We start from the raw sequence: 27,598 nt of genomic DNA, 5'->3' as shown, positions 1-27,598 counted from the left end.
TGGGAAATAACACTGGAAAAGAAAAATTATATTGATTGGCTTAAGAGTGACTGAATGTTAAGTAGGGGCAGGAAACTTTGGCATGACAAGTACATACAGACCAGGAAACTAGAAGACCAAAGCATTTGGGCTACAGTGTCCCTTCCAAAAAGTTTGAAAAGCTGTTGCAGCACTAAGGTGGCCTGGAAATCCAGAATGACTTGGCACTGGGGAAAAGGATGTGAACAAATCAAACTTTGGAACAGTCAAATGACATTTTCATAGAATCTGACATAGGAAGAGCCAAAAGGGTTCTAAGAGAATAAATCCCTTCTCGTATGGATCAAAGTTTATTACTCCTGACTTTATGACACATTAAAAGGTTTATTACATGTTAATATCATCTAAGTCTCTTTTTTTCTTGATTTCTAAAGACTCTGTCTTTTTAAAAAATCTTATTAAAAAGTATTTTTTAAAAGTGCCTTATGCAAACTCCACCCACAATATTAATTGCTCCGGATTGGAGTCCAGGCAACAGTATTTTTATGAGTATCCCGAGGTAATTCTCATTTGCACTGTGGATAGAGATGCTCTAACATACAAACTACAGATACGAAGAGTGGTGTCTTTCCCAGGAAGAGCCCCAGTGAGAAACAGACAGGCCACAGCCAGATCCCCCGATCCATTTTATTTTCAATTTTTGCTTAATAGTTTGTAGCTTGGTGTTTCCATTCAAAACATTCAGGCATTTGGTTGCTGGGCTGCCATTTGTACTCTTACTCAGAGGCCCATACATATTAGGGATGATCCCAAAGCTCAGTCACGTTCAACAGGAAACTGCATACCTCTTTGTACCTCAGAGAATCCGTTTGCAGTCAGAGACATTTTCCGAAGGAGAGAGGGAGGGGTCTGGGGTTGGTTCTGGAGAAAGAATGCCAGCTGATTGGAGCCCAGGTCTGGGTCTTCCCCTGCCTCAACCAAGGCCTTTTCCCAAACTATTTCCTCTGGGTCTCTTGGAATGACAAGCTCCTGGAAAGCCGCCAGCATCATCAGCCACTTGCAAAGAAGGGAAACTGAAATTCATGGAGACCGCAAGTCTTAGCCAGCCCAGGAACAGCAGACAGCCTGGGCCACACCATGTGCCCCTGCCTCCTGGCTACCTATCTTTGTCTGGGACTCAGGCTCCCGCAAAATAGTCCTCCCCATCCCCCTTGGACAAGTGAGAGTGCACCTAACCTGGATCGTTGTTCTGACCCTTAAGTTTCTTGTGTGTGCATGATGATCCTGGCACCTTCCCAAGGTGTTCAAGGATGGAGAAGCATTCCTGGGTGATGCAGATCTCGGCCAGCAAGATCTGCTGTTGAGGTTTCAGTATTCAAACACACATACACACGGACTACAGAAATCCTGTGGAGGAAAAGGGGCTACATGGCCACTCTCCAAGTTAGAGAGAGACCCCTTCACCCCCGCCTGGATAGGCTTTATTGTTTTTCTAGGCCCCCTACATCAAAGATGGTCCTCATTTATTATTCACAGGTTTGTTTTGGGTGGTTATCTTTGCTGACAAAAGAGAGGATGTCACTGAATACATCAAAGGAGGACATTTGCAATGTAAAAGGAGAAATGGTCCAAAGGGCTATGTCCCATACCTGGGGGGTCTAGCCCAGATTCTGGGAAGATAAAAATACTCAGTAAACATTTGCTTCCTCAATTCAGGGTGAGGGAGTTTTAGCAAGAGCAAGTCTCATAGCAGTCTGGGTACAATGCAGGCCTGATTTCCCACTGGAGAACTTATCCATGGACGTGGGTCCTGCCCGCCAACCTCCCTCCCCACTGGCTTTTCCGAGTGGGGGCTGAGCCACATTTCCCACGCTTGGAACGGTTCTCCAGACCTGGGTCACTTTTTGTAGCCCTAACCATGAACCTCTCCGTGACGATGCAGACAAATGCCCTCATGCGGGATCCTGGCCCAGAGTGCACAGTGCTCATAGATCACATGGCCACAGAGTCCGTGAGTCCTGAGTGTGCAAAGTGACAGTTTCAGCCGTAACTGGAGCACAAAGGCTGCACAGCTGATGTGTGAGGACTCTGGCCCACAGAAGGGATGGGTTTGGGGACAGAAACTTCTGCTTTCACATGGCACCACTACTCCTTCATCTATCTGTTCTCTCCCACCCTCGACAGTTCCAATCGCCCTTACCCATACTTGGAGGTTAATGTTCAGTGCCTGGGGTGCCAATGGCGCTCCCTTTCTCACCCACTGAGAGTTCCACTCCCGAGATAATGAAAACACAGGAGAAAAAGGGCTGGCGAGATCAGGGGAAGCAAGGCACATGTCGGTCCCACCCCCTAGTACCCCCCCACCACTTTCCAGGGCCCCCCACAAAAAAACTAGTGTAGGTATCTAATTGTGTACTAGAGTGTCATCAAATGAGAGTATCCTAAAGCCCTGGGTATTTAAATATGTTCATTTCACTTGGGTTTTTCAAAATAAATTTCCTCTTTCTGAAAATAAACATACATTTAATTTCAAAAATATTCAACTTTCAAGATTTCTTGAGCAATTGCTTTAAGTTCAAGTTTCACAGAGTCAAAAGAAAACATCTGATCGCAACTAAATCCATTGGGGGAAAAAAGCAGATTATCTCCTTCAAATGTAAACAGAAAGCAATTTAAACCATAAATCACAGATAATAGATACCATAAATCCTTGTCTAATCCACTCACAAATAATTTTTCAGTTAGCAGCTGATTTCTGTACATAAAACCCCAAATTTTCTATTTTATCTTTACGGTTTACATAGATTGACCAAGGTTGACTGCCTGATAATGCCAGTGGAATTTCCCCCAATTCTTGTGCACTTCAATTTCTAGTCCTGACATTGAGAGAAACCAGGAGAAGCTCTTTAGCTCTGGGGCAGATACGAAGAGAAGCTTTTCTCTCAATTTTTCGCCCATTGTATTTTCCCTTCCCCCTGCCTTGGTTAATGAATGGGAAATTAACTTTAGAATACCTTATTTGAAGTTTCGTAGCCTAGTTCCAGTGTATGTGGTTAGCTAGTCAGCCTTCAAACGCAATCTAAATCTGGGTCCAACTTATATTCACAAGATGCTGGGCTACGGCACAGCCGTTTTAATGAGTGAAATGGATCTCACCACTGTCTATTCGCCTATGTTGATTTATAGCGGTCATGACAATGACCGAAATGCTCAAATTTCCTAAGCCAGTTTATATGTAAACAAAGCCTAAATCACTGTCATCTTCAGCGCTCTCTCTCTCTCTCTCTCTCTCCCTCTCTTGTAATTTACTTGCTACATTTTGTCACAAATTGGCTTAAGAGAAAAACTGACTGGGTTGATACACTTCTTCTTATGGAAGAAGTCAGCGTTCAGGAAACTTAATTAGTATACAAGAACCAAGACTGAAAGGTAAGCCATTTAAGATATAGCCATCGAGCTTAGGAATCAGGGAAATCTCTCTTAGGTATTGAAGCACTTTAATTTCATGAGAAGGGTTTAAAGTCACAGTGGGCTGTATATTTCCATTTAGTCACTCTGCGGTGAGCTTGATCACTTTAATGTGGCCGACTAAGGGCCACTCAGAGTGAGTAATGAGATGTATTCAAACAACCTAAGTTTCATCATATATCCGACCACAGACTTTCCCCAGACCTCAAGGGCCAGTTTTCTCCCCTTTGTGGCCATGTTGGCTTTTGAATTATTGTTATAAAGTATCTATTTTAAACAGTAAATAAGTGATAATGCTAAACAGCTGCAGGGCACAGTCTAGAGAGATGATTGACGGAGCAGCTGTCAGCTCTGCTTTCCATCCCTGTGCTGGTCTGAAATCCAGTGTGCCTGTTTAAATGGGACACATTAGCAGTTTCCCAGTGACTAATAGCTTCGTCACACAGTAATTCAGAACCCCTGGCAAGTCTCTATGGGGGAGAGATCAGATTTCAATAGAGAAACATCGTTAGCAAGGTGGTGATAGCCTGGGCCTTCTTTTACGCAGGAGAGCTCTCATATTTGAAATTTAGAAACATATAACTAAATAAAAACTCAGCTTCATCCCCATTCAAATCTGTGTCTCAAGGTCTACTAATAAGATAGCCTATCTGGTGTCCTCCAAGGAAACAGCAGACCTGATTTCTCAACCAGAGTGCCTATGGGCTATCTTTGCACTGTGGAAAATCACAGAAAAAGAACTATGGATGTGGTAGAGTGTTGGACGGGGCAGACTTCATTGTTTCGCTTTTAGAAGGATGGGTTGCTAGAAGTTTGTTTCTAATGGTGAATTTACTGAGGCACCTTAGATCAGGTTGGGTTTTTTTGTTTTGGAAAATCACTAAAATGGAAACTTTTAATTGTATGGGTGCAATGTGGTCTCTAGTCAGCATTCTGAGAGAAATGTGTAATGTACTTCTTTAGCTTCTGGTGGAAAAATAAAACTTTTAACAGGCAAGTAAGGTGCTGTAGTATCTCCTTTTGCACCTTGGAATATGATGAAAAGGGGGCAGAAGTATTTGCATAAGAGCCATGGAATCTTAGGGCTGAAATGATCTTGAAGGAGACTTGCTCTGGCCTCAGCATGAATCTGTTGCTAGAACACCCTTTGTCCCGGCCTCACTGGTAAAGATTGCCACTGTCCTATCCTGGTTAAAGCAAATCATTTTTTATGTTTTCAGGTTCTTGAGATGGAGCAGTGGTTTTGCAAACTACGCCCAGAGACTAGTTACTTATTTTTGTAAATCAGGTTTTCCTGGGACACAGCTGTACACATTCACTTATATGTTGTCTATGGCTGCTTTTGTCCTACAGTGTCAGAGCTGAGTAGCTGTGATAGAGACCACACGGGACCACACACCTAAAACATGTACTATGTGGTTCTGTAAGAAAAGTTTGCTGACTCCTGGGAGAAAAAGGATTTCACTGTGTTAATAGCTGCATACCTATAACTAGAGGTGTCAGCTGCTTGCCTTAAGAGATCACATTGGAACAGAAGCTGCAATGGCTATTCTTCCGGATCAAGCAAACCATCTTTAGCATAAGCCAGACCAGTGAGTTGGGTGGGTGTGTAATAGGATCACCATCCCTGCACCGTTTCGGTGTTTGATGGTGACCTTTAACATTGAGATTTGCCGAAGTGGTGGGCTGGCATTCTTGGTTTTTTGCTTTTTGGGGTTCATTTGCTTCAGCAGGGAGAATGAGTTCTAAAACTTCAATTTGACTCTTCCTACTATAATAACCACCACTCCAGGACAAAAATCTATTACAAGGATTCTGTCAACTGACAAGTGGATCATAGGTGTACTCTCATAACTGAGGACGTAGCCACAAAATACGTTTACAGTCTCAAGCCTACAACAGAGTAAGGACTACACGAGATCTATCCTAACAAAGGTGAAAATAAAACTTGGCAAAGTCAAACTGATGTGCCAGGAAATTCAGAGCCCACTGACATTATTCAAACTGGCCAACCGTAAACTGTTGACCCAGAACTGACTTGCCTTTCCCACAGAAACCCCAGTAAGGGCTGTGGCCAAGATCTACCCCCTCTCCTGCTTCTGCCTCTAGAGCAAGAAAGCCTCGTGCTTCCCCTGTGGCCCTGCATGGCATGCATCCTCCCCTCAGGAGATGTAAGTAACAAAAATCTTTCATTGGCGTCAGCTCTCCACGGCACTACTCAGTCAGCTTTATACATTGAGACCCGAGCACAACACGGGGCTGTGCCTCTATCCTGGTCGCTCAAGTCAGGTCTCTGTTCACCAGGTCTGCCTTTGTGCAGTTATACAAATTAAATAATATTTTAATGGGCTGCCCTTCTTTTCTATCCTACTGCCCCATGACCAGCTGACCACACCAGAGCCTGCTGGAGATGAGAAAATTCTAGTTCTGATGCCAGCTCTGCTGTCTGTGGTACCTACATAACCACCTTCTGGTTTCCACATTCAAAATGGAAAACTCATTTAAACTTCAACATCGTTCACTAAATCTTCAGCCTATGGAGAGCAGATTCTATAGGACTTTACAGAAGTGATGTGTATTTTATTGCTATATTCATCAGTGGGACTTAATGTATTTTGCCATGTATGATGCACACCCTCGTTTTAGTGCTGATCCCCATGTGTAATGCTCATCCTTATTTTTCCCTCAAAAATTTGGGCAAAAGACCCCTGTGTATTATACACAGTAAAATACAGTAATCAGGATATGTAGATTAAACATGATAGACCCAGTCCACCATTCTCATCTTCAGAGAGTTGGGATTTCTTCTTCTATGTAATGCCAAGAGAACCCTGGCCCCTCAACATCAGCCAGCACGAGAACAAGCAACCAGTCGGAGCCGCTCCCCACCACTTGAACTGCGCATGGAGTCCAAAACTCTCATTATTAGTAAGAGCACCTATACTAATACATTTAATTTATGTAACATTATATTCTTTCTTTCTTTATCTAGCTGAGAAGTCACTGCTAAACCAATTTTTACACTTTAGAAGGTCTAAAACTAGGAAGTCTTTCAGAGTTCTTCCCAGTTGTTACTTGGTTCACAATTGTTTCACAATTGTTGGCCAATACAGATGGCCGACACGTGCGTGAAAAGACATTTAACATCACCAATCATCAGGGAATTGCAAATCCGACCATGATGAGATATCACAGGTTAGAATGGCTAATATCAGAAAGACAAGAAGTAACAAGTGCTGGAGAGGACGTGGAGAAAAGGAAACCCTTCTGCACTGTTGGTGGGAACGTAAATTGGTGCGGCCACTGTGGAAAACACTATGTAGGTTCCTCAAAAAATTAAGATCGGAACTACCATAGGATCCAGCAATTCAACTTCTGAGTATTTACCCGAAGAAAACAAAAACACCAGCTCAAAGAAATACGTGCTCTCCCGCGTTTATTGCAGCATTATTTACTGTAGCCAAGACATGGAAACAAGCTACATGTCCACTGATGGGTGAAGGGATACATAAAATGTCCAATAAATTATTATTCAGGCATAAAAAAGAATGAAATATTGCCATTGGTGACAAAGATGAACCTTGAGGGCATCATGCTAAGTGAAATAAACCTGATAGCGAAAGACATTCCATATTATCTCTCACATGCAGAATCTAAAAAAAGAAAGAAGGAAAAAGAAAACTGCCGCACTCACAGATGTAGATAACAGGCTGGTGATCGCCAGAGGTGGACGATGGATAGGTGGGAGAGAAACAGGTGAAAAAGGTCAAACAGTAAAAAGAAAAAATAAAGATAGTATATTCCCTATTTCAAAGTAAAAATGTATGTGCATGTGTATACATCTCTATATCCACACATATTTTTGGTGTCTATTTTATCTAAAACAAATAAGGAGTTGGATTTTCACAGTCTTCAGCCCCAACCAAGACATACAAAAAAAAATTCCAGACTCCCCTATTTTCTTGAAAGTCAGTTGTTGTAACCATTCCTGGTGCCAGACGAGGTATCATTCAGGGTTGTCATATGAAAACAACATATGAAAACAACAGTGTCCACTGACTTATATAAGTAAGAAGAAATTATTGAAAGATATTGCTTGTCTCACAGAAATTTTGGAAAGGCTGGAGAATGAGGTTTAGGAATTTGCCTTCCGGGACAATGCCTGAAATCACTTTGCAGATCTGGTGAACGACCAGCAGGCATTAGATGCTACCTACATTGTGCCCCACAGAGACTTACAACCTGGATCACGTGCCCCACCCCAAACACTGGAGCTTTCGCTGCTCCAGGACCTCTTCCTGAAACCCCTGCTCCCCTTGAGAAGAATCCTCAGAACCCTTGCAAATTTCCAACAAGTGCTTCTAATTTGTGGATTCCAGGTTGTAAGTCTTAGATGCTTGAAACTAGTTTCTGTAACTAGGAAGTAGGACTAACCTCCACACCAGGCTTGTAAAGGAATTCCCAAAACCATAAGGAGGGAGTTCACATGCTGTGTCCCCCCAAAATCATGACATCTGCCCACCACAGGAGGTTTTTCTATGCATGTAAAGGGTGCCTAATAAATGCTCATAGAGGAAGTCCGCACATACCCAGTGAAGACTGAGAAAACACACCAATTTTCTTTCTATCCTACTTTTGAAAAGCCACATGCATTTTTCCTTTGTGCAACTTAGGCTGCAATTTGTTTGTCCCTGGCATAAAAATCTTGATTTTTAAAATATTTTATAATTCACAGAATGTTATAGTTTCAAGGGACTTCAGAGATTAGCAAAACCTACCTTGCATTCAATGTGATCTTCTAAAGCATCACTGATAGATGATTAAATGCTATTGGTCAGAGGAGCTAATTTGACAAGAACATCAACTATGTCCCAAAGCAACTGGATCTACTTCCTGGATATTTCTAATTGTTTCCTGAATCTTTCTTATACTGAGTTAAAATTTAATTTGCCAAAACTTCCACCTATATGACAATTATGACCTTTAGAGTCACAGGGAACAAATTTACTTCTCCGTTTCCGAATCATCTTCTCAATATAGGACGACAGCTTTGATTTCCCCTTCTCTATACCAGGCTTACCATCTGTACCGCCCTCCAACCCTCCCCATGGTACCAGATTCCAAATCTCTGCCTTTGTTGGCTGCCCTGTGGTAAAGTCCATCAGACTGTCAATACCCCATACACTAGCCCAAACCTATTTCAGAGAGTAATACTAAAATCTATTTTTGTGTATGCATCCACCTTTTTGTAGGACTTTAATCAATCCCGAGCTCCTATTACACTAAAAGCACTTGATTGTATGCATCGTTTTAAGATGAAACAAAAACCTCTTATCTTCCCTCCGCATTCTTTCGTCTCTCCAGGTTCTTTGTGTTTGATTGTTTATTTTGTGTCTTACCTCCTGCTCCAGAACAGTGGCTGGCCAAAGAAATCAAATCCCACATGTCTTTTCCTAAGGTAGCCTCATAGCTTGAGAGCTAAATTAGAGGAGGGTTCACGGGGAACGTTTGTAATGGCTTCTTGGTCAACACCTGCAATGTGCTGGGCGTGGAATACACCAGAGGAAGTGAATGGAGAAAGAAAACAATAGAATTTTGTGAATGAGAGAGAAAAGGTCTCTAATTTTTTTGTGTGTGTTTTGTGGTGTCTTTTTGTTGCTGTTGTGCTTTGCTTTATTGTTAGTGATTCTTGGTTTGCAAAGTGAGAGAAACATGATGAAATTTTAATGTCTGTTCATTTGCAGATATGGGGGAAGAAATACGAGTACTAATTAAAGGAGAAAAGATAAACTTGTTTATTATATCCAAGTTTTTATAATTCTATAATTGACCTCAATAAACCCACACTTAGAAAAGCTCTACCTCCTCTTGAAGATAAATTGATCAGAAATGAACAAATCTTTTCCAGGGATCAGAAGTGAATTGCTAATCTAAACAGGACATTGAAATTCTACCCCTAGTGCTTGTTTAGCTTCCAGGTAAGGAGTCATTTGTGTTTTATTTATAATGGTTGATGTTGATCAAGAACTTATTTACAATGACTCAAAGCCAGTCCCTAAGATTTTTGAGACAAATAGGCAAAACTTTACTTCTGTTTCTAAAATATATAGCAAACATGTGGAATTAACTATGTGCCAGGTATATTCATTTATAGACAGTATGTTTATGTATGTGTGTGTAGTTTATACATATATAAACTCATTTATCCTGACCGCAGAGCATATAGTAACTTGCCCAAAGTCAAAGAGCTACTGACTGGTGGAGCTGAAATTTGAACCCCTGTTGGCTGACCCCAGAATTCATGTTCTTAATCATCTTAATCCGATGGGAATTCATGCCCATCTCCCAGGCAGTGAACAGATCTCAATATTTCACTCAGTTGTAATGAGGAAATGGTGTGCTGTCCAACTTTTCAGTCTCTGAGAAGATGGCCTTGAAGTGTGCACTTCTTAAAAAAATAAAAGGAATAAATAATAAGGTGGAAATTTTACAGCACTGAGAGAATTACGTGTGTCATTTTCTTTCGCCATCGGAATATCGAGGCGCGCAAAGCGAAGTTGCATCTTCTGCTATGTCCCTGTTCTCCTGGGGCTGAGACCATGTCTTCCCCTAGTGAAGGGGAAGCTTTCAGGTGGCCAGTGAACGACTCCCAGGCTTTCAGACTTGAGACCTGAGACGCTCCAGAGCATCTTACTTAGCCATAAAGCCTGATAGTGGTCATTCCAAGTTGTAAGTTAAATAACAATTTTTCGATCCACGTAACTATCACTGAAGGTGTCTTTCAGAGGTAAAGCTTTGTCTGTGTGCCCTGATTTGTCCCAATGGCCAGACCAAAAGGGCACTGTATTGCTACCACAAAATACTTTTGCTCTTCTTGCCTGTAGTGCAATATACATCCCAGTTCCAGTGCGAGAGCCCAGAAGGCGATGTGTTCTGCTTGCCATCATAAATACCAAACAGAGCCTTGGAAAAAAGAGCAGTAGGTATCAAATTTGATCTAGAAAAGAATGAATGGAGTAAATCATGCACTTTTGAAGTGTTACTTAGGGCTTTTCTTTGTCCATTTTATAATAAGACACTGAGGACGACTATAGCTTCATGTTTGTGTCAAACCATCTAGGAAAGAATGAAGAAAATAAATCATGCACTTTTGAAGGGTTACTTAGGGCTTTTCTTTGTGCATTTTATAATAAGACACAGAGAGAGACTATAGCTGCAGGTTTAAACAACAGACACCTTGCATTAGCATCTTTGTTGGAGCTCAGAAGGCAGACGGGGGTGGGGGGAGGTGGACGGGGAGCCGCCAATCCCCTGTGGGCACAGCCAGCCTTTCAGGGTGTGTCACCAGCTGGTGTGCGCACACTCGCTGACCAGTGCAGGCCACATCTCTGCTCCTGGTCTCTTGCCTCGCTGGCTTACTATGGCCACATTGCTCACCTCCGCCCCATGCCCAATTTCCCTTTTTTATAGTGTGAGAAACACCTCTCACAAGCTCAGGGTTTTGTAAGCAATTGATACTTGAACTCGATCTTTTCTCTCTCCACTGTACTTTCATTTAGTTTATTAAAATAAGTAAGATTTATTTTAAGTAGTTTTGAGGGCTCTGTCCTGGAGATCCTTGCTCCAATACCTGATCAGTTTATACATGATAACACCACTAGATATTTACAAATCATTGTTCCATATTTCCATTTGATGGCATCAACTGAACATATTCACTCTATTAATACACCCTACAGTAAATATCAAAATAGCTGACAATCTTAAACAATATCAAATCCACAATGTTTCCCATTAAAGAATTAGAAGTTGTTGACATCATGTGACAATCTAATTAAAAACATGCAAATGATTATAGATACTGAAAAGAAAAAATGTAAATCATTGTCTAAAATCTTCAGTTACATCTTTGGCATTAGAGGAGAAACGTAATTAACTTTTGCCTTCCAGAAGTTCAATTTTTGCCAGCCTCTGGTGAGTTAAGAGGTGTTTGGGGAAGAGACTGATACAATATTTCCAGAATAAATAAAGGAAGAACTCTTTCTTGAAAATTCTAAAGAGAATTGGAGAGACAAGTTAAGGCTTTTGCAGGAAAGAAGAGAAATGAGATAGCCCTGAGTGTGTTCAAGTGGTGGAGGACCCCTGGGTTCCCAAACACACAGCTGGCTTCCTTTCCGGATTGGAGGCAAAGGAGGGAAGGGGTAAGCCTAAGAAATCTGAGACTTTGGCAAGATTTTTCCTGCCCCCAAGCATACCTCAGTTTTAGCAGAGTCCCTGAAAGCCAGACCCACTTATGTAGTCTTGGCTTCCAAGCATCAGTTTCATATAAGACCTACCTTTCTCAATAAGGACTTTTGCATGACTCTGGAAGAGGGTGCAGAAAAAGATGCTAATAACAGCTGAGATTAATTTTTGCATTAGCCCTGTGGGCTAAGGGCTTGGGGTCAGATGTGATTTGATTGCAGGTAAGTAAAGTTTTAGACAAACATTTCATGCATAACTGTCTTTGCAGCCTAAAACTCATACCCACTTTTCTTAGCTTCTTTTCCCTTCTTTACTTTGTACAACTAAATAATTAATTGCCTTGATAGCCTATCAATGTCTTTCTTTAATTGTTAAACATGCGTTAATAATTCAAAAATCTACTGGTGACCTCCCAACACTCTTGTGATTTTTGCAGGTCTCAGAGCTGTTAGAACGAGGTCTATCACTCTTGAGTCCAGGGTCAGCTAAAAGCTTTCTGGTTTTGTCCTCTCTCTAGAAGGCATCCTGCTTGCCAATAAGGTCTCGGGGTTAAACGCAAGACAGAGTTCAAGGATTTTGAAGCTCTGATTCAATTATAGTAAATGAGTGTAAGAGAATCAGATATGTCATTGTTGAGAGCATTCACCCAGACCTTAGGGACATAGGGATGTCTCTCTCTCTCTCTGTCTCTCCCTCCCACCCCCCTACTCCTTCTCTCTCTTAAACTGGAGAAGTCTATCTTCCATGAAATCTCACTGCTGGGATTAAGGGTTGCACAAGCCCCACTAAACCTTTTTACTCAATGTAATCCCCATTTCAAGCAGAAATAGGTGAAAATAAGCGGGTGATGTGGTTACATATAAGCTGCCCATGGATTGGCTCTCTGTTTTCTTTCCCTGTCTTCTCCTCACCCACGTTCTGTTCTGCAGGCAGTGGGGTGTAGTGGTAGTTGAGCAGTCATTCCTTCTGCTACAAATTCTTAATAGATTTCCAAACACTGGGTTGTCTGGGGAGAAACTCTCCCCACTTCAGTAGAGTTCTTTTGATAGAAGTAATTCTGGGTACTGAGTCTTTTTCATGTGCACCAATTATACAGTTTTAAAGATGTAAACATACACTGAAAGTTAATAAAACCCCCCACCTTACAAATAGAGAAATTAAAGACACAAATCTTGTCCACATCTAATTAGGATGATTAAGAAGAAAACTGGGGCATGGACCCAAGTCCCAGTCTGGTGCTATCTCCATATTACTGTCTCTTCAATTAGTTACCAATGATTCTACTTTATTACTACCTTGTTCTCTGATTCTCAGAAATCTGCTATTTTTTTTCCCTCACATCTAATTTTTTCTGTGGCATTTTGGGAGCTGTCCAGTGACTGTGCATCAGCAGGAAGATTATTTTAAGATGAAAACTCTTGATATTCTGCAGGCTCTGAATATCATTAATTTCCATATGTTCTGAAAGTTATTAAATGTTTTTCATGTATTTTTAATCTCTGATCTTTCCTTCTTGGGTTCTCTGATGCCTGGGACAGTATCACCTATCCAGGTAAAATGTTCTGTTGCTTTAATGCTTTTGTTGTTAAATAATATGTGACATTTGACATCTGGGTTCTATGTCTGCTGCATGAATGGCTCTGAGCCAGCCTCGGTTTGCTGCTTTCACCAAACTGTTTGTCAGCCTTTGAAGCTGGGACATACAGTATTACTCACTTGTGATGTCATTGCACTTGGCAGAGCCTTAGAAATTCAATGTTCTAAATATTCATGATGAAGAACTTTTTTGTCAAGCACTAAAGATTACCAAAATTAGTTGTGGCACTGAGTGCCGAAATGAAATGAAACCTAATTCTGAAGGTCTCTCCAGAAGCTCTGTTTTCATCTCCCGAGCACCTGGCGTACCAGCATCCAGCAGTAGCCCACATTGCTCATGATCTCTTGGGGAACAGAGTACCACACTCCTTGCAGGATGCCGAAGTTGTTCAGTAGGCCTGGACTTTTCCCAGGAAATAATCAGAGACTTTTAGGGACAGACCTAAGCACCAACGAGGCAACCAATTCTTATTCCAAGGGTCTCTGGGGGTGAGTCAGGAGAGGCAATTTCAAGAATCTCTTACTGAAATCACTATCTCTGAGACGTATCTGCACCCCCATGTTCACTGCAGCATTATTTACAGTGGCCAAGACATGCAAGCAGCCTAAGTGTCCGTCAATAGATGACTGGATAAGGAAAATGTGGCATATGCATTCAAAGGAATATTATTCAACCATAAAAAGAAGGAAATCTTCCCATTTGTAACAACACAGAAGGATTTGAGAATATGAGGCTGAGTGAAAAAAGTCCGACAAAAAAAGACAAATATTGTATGAGCTTACTTATATGTGGAATACAAAAATGCCAAACTCATAGAAACAAAGAGTGGGGTGGTGGCTGCCGGTGGCTGGGAGGACGGGAGAAATGGGGAGATTTCAGTCAAAGGATATGAATTTCCAGTTATAAGACAAATAAATTCAGCATGACTATAGTTAATAATACTGTATTATATACTCATCAGTTGATAAGAGAGTAGATATTAAATATCTCACCACCCAAAAAAAAGGCAGTTACGTGAGGTATGGAGGGGTTAACTAACCTCCCTGTGGTAATCATTTTGTAAAATACGTATCAAATCATCACGCCGTATGCCTTAAACTTCCACAGTGTTGTGTGTCAATTCTATCTCAATAAAGCTGAGAAAATAATTTAAAGGGAAAAAAGAAAGGAAAACTTCCTTCAGGGGGGAAAAAGAATTCTAATGAAGGCTGTCGCATGTAACCAGGTAGCCACATAACAGCAACAAGATACCCTCGCAGGAAAAACACGTGGTGAAGGCTCTAAGGGCCCGAGATGCAAACCTCCTTGGCCCGAGATGAAGTGGGCCAACGGTCACGTTTCCTGCCCAAAGCTCATGTCCATGTTTCTGGCCTAGAAAAGATGCAGCTCAGATGAAGTGAAAACTAAAAAGCATCCTGATTCTTCCTCATGAACCAAAAAACTTCTTTTCAAAAGTGGTCAATAGTTAGTCCTTGACCGTAAGCAAGAATTAGTGTAATGAATACCAACTGAGAATTAGTGACCTGCAGAGAAAACTCACCTCCTGGTGAATTAATTAGTCTGTGTTCTTTTCTCATCGGGCAATGAAAGCTTAGTCCCTCACTACATTTTAAAACTTGGATTGCTTAAGAACCCACTACTAAAATCAGTGTTGAATTATAATAGCTATTATTAGCTTAGGTTTATCATTTCATATGTTATGTAAGTTTTCACTTTTTTAACCCTGTTATATGAGTCTAATTACTTACCTTTATTTTATTGTAACTCATCGCAAAGCTCCTTTAGAATTAAGGAGGGTCTAAATAGTAAATACATTTAAAAAATGACACTGACAATCTAGGCAGACACACTGACCCTAACTACTTCTGTTGTTTATGCAGATCATAATAAGCTTCCACACACCTGGGTCCGTGCATGAGTGAACCTAACAGGGGTTCACCGAGTGGTTGCTGCAGGAACCCTACCCAGCCAGCAGGGGAACTGAGGGAGAAGGAAGGGGAAGCGAGACACGGATTTCCGCCCAAGCCACTGAGGTGGTTGAAGCACAAATGAAACGGCCAGGATTGGACATGAGCTACTTCATCACCATAAAAGAACTTCACATTCGCCAATTTTAGAAACATTTGAAGAGCTGAGATTGCACACTGCCCACAACGTGGAATGTGTCCAACAGAGTGACGTTCGCAGACACAAAAGGGAAAGACGAGGTGTTTGCATCCACTTCAATTATGTTCTTATCACAGACGTGATTTCAATGTGGAATGATCTGAGATTTTTAGAGCCCCAATTCCTTCCTTCCTTCTTTCCTTTCTTGCTTCTCTGTTTTTTCTTCGCTCACTTTCTGGAACAAAGTGAAATGCCAGTGAGAATAAGTGGTGGGTGGTCTCTGTGAGAGCCTAGTAATTGTGCAGGTTTCCAGACAGACTGGCTAGTTTAGTATCCCAGCATCCGGCACAAAATCAGTGCAAAATAAGTGTGTGTGCAATTGAATTGAGTCTTTTGCAAGAGACCACAAAGATTGTTGAACCCAAGTAGCAATGAAATCCACAAAACAATGGACAATATACCCATTCATTTGAGAACATCAACCAAAATGGGGAAAAAATGTTAAGAAGAAACCATATCCAGGCCATCCAGATGTGAGTGCTCCATAAATGTTCGTGCATAAAGATAACCTTTGATTAGAAGGGTGAAAATCAAATAGAGCATTAAGCTCAGTCAACAGAGACCTCTTTTTTCAAGCACAGATCAAATATGTTGCCTCAGGTGCATTCAGATTTGTGTATTTTCAGGGTGACCAATACAAAGTGCCATAGGCAGAACAACTGCACCTCTGGCTCATAATATAAAATGTAATGAGGGCCTTTATTAACCTGGGTAAGGTGTTTATGTCACTTGAAAGATACCTTTTGAATGGTTCTGTCATGCCTTTAAACAAGCTCTGGTCTCCCCGCCCGCCCCCCTTGTGCTCTGTTCAGTCAGTGACACAGACGGCATCACTTTTTAGGAAGAGAACTGCCTCCGATATTAGTCTCCCAAGCTACAAATGTGATTTAAAACCTCTCAACCAGCACTTTATTCATAGCAAGATGCATCGCCTAACCCCTGAGAAGTCATGAGTGCAGTCTCCCTTTAAGGGTACTTAAAGTGGACTGAAATTGAATAATCTTTGCAATTTACTAAGGCTATTTCCCTCTGGTATAGAATAAAGTTGAAGACGCAGAGAAGCTCGGAGAATCAGAGCAAGCCACAGGATCTGAGGTTTGGAGAAGAGCCCACCACCATTTCCACTCCTTATAACCACCCACCTGCAAGCCACAAATGAAAGGAAAGTATCTGTGCCCACAGATCATTTGAATGATTTCTCTGAATGTGACTCATTTAGATAAAACATATGGAAACTTACTTTGGCAAAAATGAACTGGGGGTGGGGAGCAGGAGGAAAGAAAATAACCCATCCAACTAGATTACATCAAAAGCAAGGTTTTCTCAGGATGCCTCTTCAACGTTCCTTACATCCTCAATGAATTATTCCACATTTATCAAAACAGCGTATGCTCCATATAAAGACTTTAAAAATTGTTATGCATCTTTCATTTGGATTCAAAGGAAACAGAAGGAAATCTCTAGACCCAAAATGTGATTACGGTTCTAGAATTTGGAGCACTAAATTTTTCCACTGGGCTGACTCTGAGCACATTGAGAGGGGTCTGCCAAATCTCCACTTCGTTGTGTGTGTGAGAGAGTAGTCATTCCTACACAGTATTGTGCAGAATGCTGTGTCAATAAAATTATCAGAGTCTGGCCCGTCTGTACTTTAAGGAGCATGCAGCTTCTGGTGAATACTGACAAAGTTACGGATGTGAGCCAGAAGTACTCCACTAAAGTATTTTAATGTATCTCAAGGGAGGGGTGTATATACTTTAGAGGTGTGGTGTGTAGCAAATCCTGCCCCTCCCATGTCCCTCAGACCCTACCATTTCTTTGTGCTTCGGATGACCTTGACCAGTGATTACCAGCATCTCTGGGCTTGGAAGGTTTTTCGAGAACCACAGAAGACCATTGTGCCCATATGTGCAGGCAAGAGTGTTGGGAGCAGCCATCAGCCAATAACCAAAAGGAGTTGGAGGGTAAATACCTCAGCTCTCTCCTCTCCCTAGAAAATAATTCCGAGACTTGCTTTCTACCATTTCCCCACAGGATTAAGTTTCAGTTGCTCAAGTTGATAGGTATTTTACTAATTCACTCTTTATGGGCTGTCCATGTATCACTTCTGTCCATATGTCACTTCTATGTCCTTGCCAGTGAAACTCCTTGCACTTGAATCTTGCCCCAGGTCAGTTGCTGGAGGAACCCAAATTAGGCCAGGGTGAGTCCATCCTCTAGATGTTGTCAGGAAATACGTCGGTGAGGGCCTGAATACAGACCGAATACAGAGAGGAAAATAGTCATCTTTTCTGTGACCAAATTTGGATATGCTGGTGTGGCAGACACTACAGGTCACCTATCCCACAGCAATTGCCCCTCCCTCCATAGTCAATAGAAACTAATTTGGTTCGACCACAACAAGTTCAGAGGAGCTAAGCTCCCCCTGCCAACCCCGGAGGAAGAAACAACCTCGGTGCAGGTCAAGCATGGGGGCCCCACTCCTGTCTGCTGATAATCTTTAAGGGAGAGCAGCTGACTCAGTGCCAGCCCTGAGACACTGGCAGAAAGGTACAGAGGAGCTCATCTGCTCCTGGATAAACAGAGAGAGGTGGAAAAGAAAAGGGCTTCCTTTGGGCCTTCACCTTCCTTTCTGTTTGAGGTACCACTGGGGAATGCTTGGAATTACTGAGTCATCTTAACACCATGAAGGAGCAGTTGTTGAGTTGAACTAACCCTTGAACTTTCTACCTCCAGGCTTCACTCAGGTGAGCTAAATACTAGTCAAGGTTTCTGTTCCCTAACACAAGTTATCCTGATTGGTACAGATGCAGTTCTAGAACCAGCTTAATGAGGAGGAAGGCTCACAGGGGACAGGGCTCAAATGTGGCAAGTCCCATATTATATACTTTTCCTGTGCATCATTTTCATAGTTCCCTTAAAACTTTAAAAACAAAAGAGTCTGATGTTAATATTCCATTTCTTTCCTGAGACACTCTCCAACAAACCATCCCTATGCAACATCAAACTGCTTAACACAACCTAGGACTCCTTCTGCTCTCCCCACAGGTCCTCACAGCACCCTCCCTCCCTTCCTTCAGGCCTCTGATCAATAGTCACCTCCTCAGTGACCATGCCCTATGAAGCAGCACTACCCTTGATCCTTGATCTCATCATCTCCTCTCATAGAAAGAATGGGTGGGGAAGAATGAGATTTGGCCCTTGAAGCAAGAAGGTTATTACCATCATTATAGTTGGTGCATTAAGGTCTATGATGTGGTCCAAAGTGGCCACATCATTAAGAGCTGATGCTACAGGTTCATGCACCATTTAAGAGGCTGGCTGGGTCGATGAAAGGTCAGGAAGCCCATTGCATGATGCACACAGAGATCGTGTGTAATTTTAAGTCCCCCTAGTCACCTACTTCTAGTAATCCGGTAGTTAATATTAAAGAACCATTGTTTTGGCTGACCAAAAGTGTTGGCCAGGGCTTTTTTGCTTTCCTTTTGTTTTGAGCAGATGGAGAACACTTGAGGCCTTACTTGTTGTATTTAAAAACTGTCACCAAATCACCTCTTTCCCTTAGGATGAAGAAGAGAAGGAAAAAGAATAGGCCTGGACCAATATACCTAACTCTCTTCTTGAAATCTCTACTTGGGAGACACAAAGCACCCCAAATTCCATACGGCTGGTAGACATATGCTAACCCTGAAAGCTATTTACATGCCCCCTCTCCTTGATCTGCCTTTACCTGTAGAAGCAAGAAAGATAAAATGCTGGATTTCCAATCATCCATTTTGCTACAGGTGGTCACAAAACTTAATTGAAGCCAATATGATATAAGTAAAGTTTCTGGGCCCCTTCCCAAATAATAAAGGAAATCTTTGTTAGGATAAAGTCCCTTCACCGCTTGGCCCTTCATCTGATTTTCTCCTTGGGATGCATTTACATGGGCAGGGTCACAGCAGCCATCTTAAACCACAAGCTGATAAACAAAAAAGGTGAAGGACTACATCAAGGTAGGTAGACCAGAAAGCTGAAAAGAACCTGCACCAACTCCTGTATTATTGAGTTTCTTTACAAGGCTTAGATGGCCTTGGATTTCCTGTCTTGTGAGTCATACACATCCCTAACCATTTCAACACCTCCAGTAGGACTTTCTGTTTCTTGCAGCTGATTATTAATATAATATAAAGACAGAGCTTGAATTCATGAAACCTTCTCCTACCTGGCCCCTCTTCCGGTGTCCTATTTTAGTAAACAACCGTAAATGATACCTCCATCCTTCCATATAGGCCAGAAATCTAGGAGTTGTCTTTGATACTGTTCCCTCTTTCACATTCATATCCAACCCACCGCTGCCTAAATGTGTATCCACTACTTGGTATCTTAACTCCAAGCGCCAGACACCACTGTCCATCATCAGAGTCACTGAAACAGCCTCCTTGTTGTCTCTCTATCCATGCAAGGCCCTCATTGTATCCAGTTTCCTTTTCAAAATATATCTAATCACTTACACACCTTCAATGGCAATCCATATGTCCTGTGGCCCCAATTTAAAATTTAACATGGTCTAAGAGGCCCTTTGGGGTTTATCCCCTTTTCTCCAGCCTCAGCTTGTCCTAGCTTTCCTCTGAGTTTCAGCTGCCGTGACCCTCATTCCTCAGAAAGCACCCTACTCTCTCCCTCCACAGGTCTTTGCACTGACTCTTTCCTCTGGCTGGAAAGCTCTTTCTTTTTGCCCATACTGTATGCTATTTGACTCCTGGAAAGTTCTGTTTCTTCATTCAGAAGATAGCCCTAGTTTCATAACCTCAGAGAACTCTTCCTGACTCATCCCAGGAGAGCAAGATCCTTTGTTTCACCCTGCCACAGACCCACCTTCCATTTTTCAGAATCTCTAGTTGTAACTACGCATCCTTAGTGGGATTACTTGTTTAATGGTAAGTCCATGAGAGCAGGATCTCTGTCCAATTTTTTGTTTTGTCTTTTTATAGCATTCTCCATGGCTAACACGACCAATGCATAGTAAGTGCTCAATAAATATTTGCTGAAGAAAGATTGAATGGAACACAGGAAAATAACTCATTTGATCAACTATCCCTTAAATAATTAATGACTTTTATTATACTATTATTTAAATAAAATGAAACTAAACAATAATATGATTGAGATAACACCAAAAGATATTGAGCTTTACTGGGCCATAAACATTTGATGAATCACCAAACTTGTCCATTTGCTAATAATATTTATTTCTGGCCCCACTTCCTTGGAGGCATGGATGGACTTGGCTAGGCAGTGGCATGGAGTGGGAACACACTCTGGACAGCGGAGGCCAAGCTATGACGGTGGTGACCCTGACTCGGACTTAATCCAGACTTGCAGCCTACGTTGGGAACATGGCCAAACTGGAGAGAGAAGCTGTGGGAGAAGCCCTTCTCCTTTATCGGAAATAATATTTCATCTGAAACATCCTTACTAGACAGTCCCTGAACATGGAGGGTGGGTGCTGGATCAGGCCACGGACTGATAAAGAGGCTGCATGGGAACGTGCTCTCACAGTTCAGACCCCCTCACTGGATGACTTAGAAAAATGGCAAATGGAAAAATTAAAAAGAAGGAAAAGGATTGGCAGGAAAGGTAGGAAACTATCTTGATCTAGAGGGTCTCAGTTTTGAAAGGTCACGTTTCTCTTCAGGAAAACAGTGTTCTGCCTTTCTTAATGGTTCTCTCAGTCATTGAGCCGCCAGCATTGCTCTGTTGCCGCCTTCACATCCAAATTATGTGATACAATCAAAGGAAGCAGTGAGTAGGAAGAGAGGCTGGGTTTTGTGGGAGTGAGGGAATCAACAAGTGCTTATGAGGTGGGGACATCTTACGGTCTAGAATCTGGGCGGAGATCTTTGTTCAGTGACCTCATAGGGGTAATCAGAATGGATTGGAGAAAAATAGGATAAATAACATGTAACATGTTTTTCCACCTCCACCCAAACCCACTGAACTCCATTTTATTCTGTGCCTTGTAAGAGTGAAATTTTAGGGGCCAGAAGCAATGGATTCAAGCTTCCAGTCTGCCAGGTATGAGCTTTGTGATGCAGGCAGGCCATTTAACTTCTCTGACTCACATTTTTCTCACTGGTGAATAGTAAACAGAGCTCAATTGATAAATAAAGATGGAACCCAATGCAGAATTGTGCTAAGAATCAATGAGATCGTGTATGTGGAAGCCATTTATGCATGCAAGGCTTAAATCCACATTAGCTAATTTAACTGGACTTCTCATTCCCCAGACTCTCCTTAATAGATTTAGACACCATAGAGATTATGTCTTTATTCACCCCGAAGAAGGAAGATAATTCTCCCAAGGGCCATAGGTTGAACACTGGCCAGATTTTTGGAAACTCTATACCCTCTCTGTTGGCTCCCGTCTTTCGTTTGACATGCCTTGAAGCCCCGCTGAGAGCTGTCCTTCCCTAACACCACTCAGTGTGCATGGGGAAATAAGAAAACCTAGGCTAACCCCAGAAATACACAGCAGGTTCTACTCACAGGCACTAGCTGCTTTTGATAGGACATCCAGGAGCTTTCACACAAAACCAAGCAAGACTGGGAAAGACATAGTGCTGGCCTTCTATGCGGAAGGGCTCAGGAATCTCGTGTGCAGCTCTGTGTTTGAGGATCCAGTTCCAGTGAGGGATGCAGCCCCTGCAGCTGTAATGTAACACCCCATGTGCAGACACCCCCCAGTGCACCCGGAACCAGCTCCAAACCCTCAGCGTCGACAGCCTGGTAACCCACGGATAGTGTTCAATAGGGCCACAGCTCCCTAAAGTGATTTTAAAAAGCACGTGAGGCCCTGGCCTTACAGTAATGAGTGTGTGTGTGTGTGTGTGCGCTTGTGTGTGTATTAGAATATTTGCAGCTTGTCAGAAAATTTGGTTGGCATTAGCTGTCTTTTGTGAGGTGTTCAGCTTGCCATTTTGGAAAAAAGAACAATAATAGTTTTAATTATTGGAAAGCCCTGCTAAATAAATTGTAAAGAGACATGGAGATGCATAAAAAGTTGTGTTTTGATTACTCAGCTGCCACACTAAAGAGGTATCGGGGTGGGGGGATATTTCCTGACCTTACCATTTCCCATCCCAAAATGCACGTTGAGTTTCAGGTTGAAAGACAAAACAATATCACCTTGTCAGCTAGTAGCACTCGCTTGAGAAAGGATCCCCAAAAATCTACTCATAAGGGAACTCTAAAACACCTAAATTCCACTGGAATATTACAATAATTAAATACAATATCCCTTGGACATTTCAAAGTACTTGAATGAACTTAAAGAACCTACCCAATCACCTCTTTGTACAGGTGAGGAATCTGAGACCCAGAGAAAGGTCATATAGCAGCAAGCGGGTGGCAATGCTGAGAGGTCAGCCCAGCCTCATGTTGTCGGGCAGGTCCCGTCTCCACTGGACCATGCTGAGTTCACCAAGCTGCGGCTGTAAAGGGTTATTCACAAAGTAATGCCCACTGCCGTCAGTCTTTACTTACTGCAGGTTCCCTTCAGAAATGTATTTCACACTCCATCTCTTTTTTCTCTCTCGGTCTGCTTGGGCTGCTATAAAAAAAATATCATAGGCTGGGTGGCTTAAACAACAGAAATTTATTTTCTCACATTTGTGGAGGCTAGAAGTCCAAGATCAAGGAACCAGCAGAGTTGGTGTCTGTGAGATTTGTCTTCTTGGCTTGCAGATATACAGCTTCTCACAGCCTTTCCTCTGTGCATACACATGGGCAGGGAGAGACAGAGACAGAGAGAGAGAGAGAGAGAGAGAGAGAGAGAGAGAGAGGTATCTCTCGTCCTTCTTATAAATCTACCAATTCTATAGGATTGGGACCAATCTTAAGACCTCATTTAACTTTAATTAGCACTAAAAGTTTTATTTCGAGGTATAATCACAATGGGGTTAGGACTTGAACACATGGATTTGGGGGAGGGGCGCACACAATTCCTTCCACAGCACTTTCCCAGCCCACTACTTAGGAATCTGATTTTGCAGCCCTTGAACTCCAGCTAGGCATTTGGAAAACATCCAACTGTATTAAGAATGCCATTTATTGTTTTCAAATACAGCAGGAGCAGGACAACTGCTATAACATTTATTCTTCCAGAGAACGCAAAGTATTCAATTAACTCAACATATCTGACCCTAATTTACTACGTCTAAGTAAAGTGAATCTTGAGCATCTGTTTTGTGTGAATAAGGAAAACAAACAATTCCATGTACCACTTTTTAATTGTAATAATGTCTGGATACAATATAGCAACTATTGTATGTTTCAGTGTACTGTATGTTTTGTTAAAGTGAGACTCGACCCACATTGTTTTCACTGGCTACCAGGCTGCCAATTAAATGGACTTCTTTGCAATCACTGCCCGTGAGCTGGGTGTCTGATTGCAAAGAAGTCCAGCCACCTCATTACTGATAAGGTTAACTTAGTCAACTTTTGCTAAGTGCCTATGAGTCACTCCCAAAATTTAAAACACAAACACAAAACATGAGCGGAAGCATTCCCCAAATGTGTGGGATGCCTCATAGCTCTCTCTGCCTACCTTTTCCCCTGGCCTGGTCACCTACCTGCAAAACATCTCTGTCGACTGGCAACCAGTCTCATTTTATGAGACATAATCTTAGGAAGCTCAAAAACAAGAGTAACAAGATGTGCCCTCTTTTGCCTGTTTGCAAATCTAGTAGAGCTGCCTGCATTTGCATGCTGTAGGAATAGTCCTCCAATCCAACAATTGGAATGTGTTCTCATGTTTGAAGCTCTGAAAAAGAAAGGAAAATAAAAGACCAAGTTTACCTCCTATGTAGGAAACAATCTGTTCTGCAGCTGGTGTTATTTGGAGATGGGCAACATGGAAGATGCTTTGTTTGCGCTCAGAGGTGTGTGAGGCTCGGCAACTCACCATCTGGGAGCCCTTGGTACGGGGGCTGAACCATGGAGTCCCAAGAGGAGTTTGAGAAGCTTCCTCCTCTTCATCATCCCCCCAGAATAACTTTTTCCACAGACTGTGGATGCTGACAAATGACTGAAATATATACATTCTTCTCACAGGCCTTAGGGAACACACAACATGAGCATACATTTAATTGTTTGAGGAGCCAAAAATAAATAAATTTAGGCGTGCCAGACAGCATTATGGTGATGGTTCTCTTACTTAGTATTTATGGAACCCAAGGCCTGTCTTGACTTTTAAGTGATTAACTGGTGATTCTCACAGTAGGGCTGCAGGCCCAGGTGTGGTTAACTATGTTCAGCAGGTACGGACGTTTGCATGCAAATGTGTTCACCACAGAAACATAACAGTACTTACTGGTCAGTAACCATCCTAGCGGTTATTTACAAACTGAAATTAGAATGTAGCATTTGGAGTTGCATCCTGAAATAAAACCTTTCCCCAAAATAAATTGCAAATTTAAGATGAAACAATAAAAGGACTAGAAGAAAAAATGGGCAGGTATTGTGTGATCTAAGGATGCCATGGTCTTTCTAAGTACGATCCCAATGGTAGACATCACAAGAGCAATAAAGTTGACTGCCTAAAAGCTAAAAGCAATTAAACAAATAGAAGAAAAAAGAAACAGTAACAGCTACAAACATCACTATCATCAAAAAGTATATCAACAAAATTGAAAGCCTATGACCAGCAGAGAAAAAAATATTGAGAACACAGAAAAAATAAAAAGGTGAGTACGATTAATGTACACAAAGCAACTTTTATCCACAAAAACCCTGGTGTGATTCTGTCCTGCACAGCTTTCCCCTAGAACAGTCGTAGTTTGTCTCCATCCACCTCATCTCCCACCCGTGCGTGCCACCACCCGCGGACAACTGGATGGAGATGAACACAAGCCCCCTGAGGTCTCAGGACTATCTTCCAGCTATAAACTAACAGCTGACGATGATTATCATTTTAAGGTGAATAAGGATGAAAATGAGCACCAGTCATCTTTAAGAATAGTCAGTTTAGGGACTGGTGCAAAACGTGAATTGCAAAAGCAGAAGCAATGAATTAGGAAGGCAGCCCAATTAAAGGAACACTGGCAACTTGGAGAATATCTGTACAACCAATGGTTTCCCTCGGGGACTTTGAAATAATACCGCCTTCGTCTTGTGACTGAAGGGAGGTTCAGGGCTTGTGCATTTGAATGGATGGCACTTGGTCAGAGGAAGATGCAGAGTCCAAAGATGAAGGGAAGGTGAAACTCCTAAGTATATCTTCCACAAAAAAGTCATACTGGCTGCTGAAGATGACGATGTGATGATGATGATGGTGGTGGTGGAGAAGAAGAAGGGGGAGGAGGAGAAGGAGAGGGAGAAGGAGAACCCCAGGAAAGGAATCTATATCATACTTCAGACAAAATACACAAAAATCAAACCAGAATGAAAATGACTTAAAATCATCAACACTGAGATCAAAAGTTAAAAATCTTTTTAAAAACAGAGAAAAACTCCTAAAATGCCAAAAGAACCTAATTCTGTAGAAGACATTAAAGCAAATATGCAAGCAAGTAGAAAAAGGTGGTTTTCCTCCCAAAGTGGAAGCAAAATTCATCAATTATGTGAAGAATTGCTTCCAAATGACTGGCCATGTGGCTCTTCAAGAGCTTTGGCAGCGGAGGGAGACTCTTTTGAGAAAATAGCTTAAACAGCTTGTTAAAAATGTCCATCTTATTTAATTTCTCTAACAGTTGATATCCGGCTGTTCTTTTTATAATGCAGAGTTAGAACATTCCCTACCTTGTCTGATAAATGCTGTCCGGGCTCCATTGCCAAGAATGTGTTGTCCAAAATGACTGTTTAGTTTTTAAAAATGGAACTCCACCCTTCACTTGGTTTTGTAGTATATATGGAATGTTATGATAAGACATAGTAGCAGCCGTGTCAGACAAATGGAAATGCTAAGTAGGCAAAACTATCTATATATGTGAAACAAACTCTGAATTTTAATAAGGTTTTAAAAAATCAGTGAGAAAAAGATGAGCACCCCAATAGAAAAATATAATAATCAAAGAATATGACCAGAAAATTTACAAACACAGAACCCAAATATTTGTTTTTTATAAAAGGATAATGTCTTAATAATCAAAAAGTAAAAAATATAAGTATATATAACTTTTATTTATCAAATAGGCAATTTAAAAAGGAATAATGGAACTCACTCTTGAAAGGACATGGAGAGCCCCATAGACTTGGCAATCGATACACTTTTTCTGGGTTGATAAGTTGTCAAAAATCAAAAGTCCTAAAATTTAGATTTCATTTGGCATTGAAATTCCAAACATAACCTAAGACATAATTGTAGATAAACATAAAATAAAGTTATAACATTCATCACAGGGCTGTTCATAAGATGCAAATAATATTGGGGAAGTTTACAAACGAACATCTGTACAACAGAATATTAGTGATTTAAAATTACATTGGAAAAGTGTTCATGGACTAAGCTGGATGGTAAGTTACTAAACAATATGATCTTATACTTTATAAACATTTAATACATATGTATAAATACACAAGTGGCACATACTCATAGAAAAAGACTAAAAGGATATAAACTAAAATGTCAGTGGTGAGTATCTATAATGAGATCACAGATGATATTTATTTTGTTCAGTTTACTTTTCCATAGCTTCTAAATCTTCTTCAGATAACTTGTAACCTTCTATAACAATACAAAATGTTTTTTAATAGAATTTTACAAGCTTAAAGGAACAACCAACCATCCAGCAAGCTTATTTTTCTCCCACCAAACAAAATGGCTTTCATTTACCCCTTCCAAAGATCATGCTGCCTCTCTCTCTCCCCGATCTGTGTCCAACTCTGAAGTAATTTCCTTCACATCATGAAAAAATTATCTGAAACCCCAAGCTCACTCATTCAATTAACTCCCTACCTCTTCCTTACTCAATATTCAATTAACATTGAATCACTTTAAGTCTTGCTATTTTAAAACGTACTCTGGCTAATCTGTTTTTTTAAACAACCAGCTCTTCTTTTTACTTCTGAGCCTCTGACATCTGAAGACAAGAAGATGCTTGTAAACAAGACCCTCCGTGATTCTGTACAGCGACACCTCACCTTCCTTCCAATACCCATTCT

The 27,598-nt window shown here is 41.4% G+C and overlaps 1 pseudogene; it reads left to right on the top strand.

Annotated features, from left to right (window-relative positions):
* The first annotated feature begins 1,897 nt into the window (after positions 1 to 1,897).
* Positions 1,898 to 26,139, top strand: LOC112304405 (nucleophosmin pseudogene; annotated as a pseudogene).
* The last annotated feature ends 1,459 nt before the right edge of the window (positions 26,140 to 27,598 follow it).

This window comes from Desmodus rotundus, chromosome 1 (genome assembly GCF_022682495.2).
Source record: "Desmodus rotundus isolate HL8 chromosome 1, HLdesRot8A.1, whole genome shotgun sequence".
NCBI classification, from domain to species: domain Eukaryota; kingdom Metazoa; phylum Chordata; class Mammalia; order Chiroptera; family Phyllostomidae; genus Desmodus; species Desmodus rotundus.
This window is presented reverse-complemented; position numbering and strand designations above follow the sequence as displayed.